The 1,293-nt window shown below is 39.1% G+C and overlaps 1 protein-coding gene across 1 annotated transcript in view; it reads right to left on the reverse strand.

Annotated features, from left to right (window-relative positions):
- The window catches only part of Zc3hav1 (zinc finger CCCH-type containing, antiviral 1), a 43,721-nt gene that overhangs the window by 8,359 nt on the left and 34,069 nt on the right, over positions 1-1,293 (reverse strand). The gene's annotated exons all lie outside the window — the stretch shown is intronic.

Here is a 1,293-nt window from a genome sequence, read left to right on the forward strand (position 1 = left end):
GAGAGGAAGAAGAAGAAGAAGAAGAAGAAGAAGAAGAAGAAGAAGAAGAAGAAGAAGAAGAAGAAGAAGAAGAAGAAGAAGAAGAAGAAGAAACAATAACAACAACCCCCCACACACACTATGGAAATGTGTTTTCAGTTGTAGACCTGGCTCTAAATTCCAAGAACGACCTTTTTCAAAAAGCAAATTACCATGTATTGTTAGAGGGTAAAATAATGTTTCGCTTGGAAATTAACTTATCACTAAGCCAAACATATCCAGAAACCCCACCTGAAGAATTATCCTACACAGACCAGCATATAAATGCTCATAGGCATCATTATAACCAAACACTAGAAAACAAGCCCGATGTCCACCAATGGATGAATGGATAAACCATGGCAAGTGTTTATGATGGAATATTATTCAGCAAATAAAAGTAAAGAACTACTTCATTTGCAGCAACATAAACAATTCTAAAAGCCATTATTTTGAGTGAAAGAACCCAGCAATATGCAAAATGCATACTTTTAAGAATCTATTAATATGACATTTTAGAAACAGTAGAACTGACCTATAGAAACTTATAGCAAACCAACCATTGCTTGTCATGGAGTAAAAGATGGTTCACAGGTTATAAAAGAGGCAGGACAAACTTTCCGGACAGACGGAAATGTTGGGTGTCTCGGGTAATGTGGTCGTTACATGAAGTTACTCATTACCATCAACCAACCGCACAAGTTTTCATTTCACTGAGACAGCTAAGACTCAGTAACAGTGATACAACAAAACAAACATAACATTAGGGGTAAATTGGATCTTGAAGCAATGCTTCTCAAACCCTTCCCATGGCGCTGAGTCCCCTCACCTACACGGCAGCTCATAAACGTCTGACTCCAGTTCTGCGTGTTCAATACCCTCTCCTGGCCTCCATGGGCACCAGGCACAAACTGCTCATCTAAGGGACCGGCATCTGAGTCCCCTCACCTAGATGGCAGCTCATAAACGTCTGACTCCAGTTCTGCGTGTTCAATACCCTCTCCTGGCCTCCAAGGGCACCAGGCACAAATATGGTGCACCATGCAGGCAAAATATCCATACATATATAAATTTAAAAATATTTTTTAAAGCAAGGACTTCAGAGATGGCTCAGAGGCTGACAGTGCTTGCTGTTCTTGCAGCATCCACATTCAAAATCAATTCACACTTTAAATGAAACATACAAATCAGAAAATAAATTTGAAATACAATAGTTATGGGTTTTTTTTAGTTTTACTTTGAGGGGGTTATTTTGAATTAGCATAGGGTCTCACT

Source organism: Microtus ochrogaster, unplaced genomic scaffold (genome assembly GCF_000317375.1).
Source record: "Microtus ochrogaster isolate Prairie Vole_2 unplaced genomic scaffold, MicOch1.0 UNK4, whole genome shotgun sequence".
NCBI classification, from domain to species: domain Eukaryota; kingdom Metazoa; phylum Chordata; class Mammalia; order Rodentia; family Cricetidae; genus Microtus; species Microtus ochrogaster.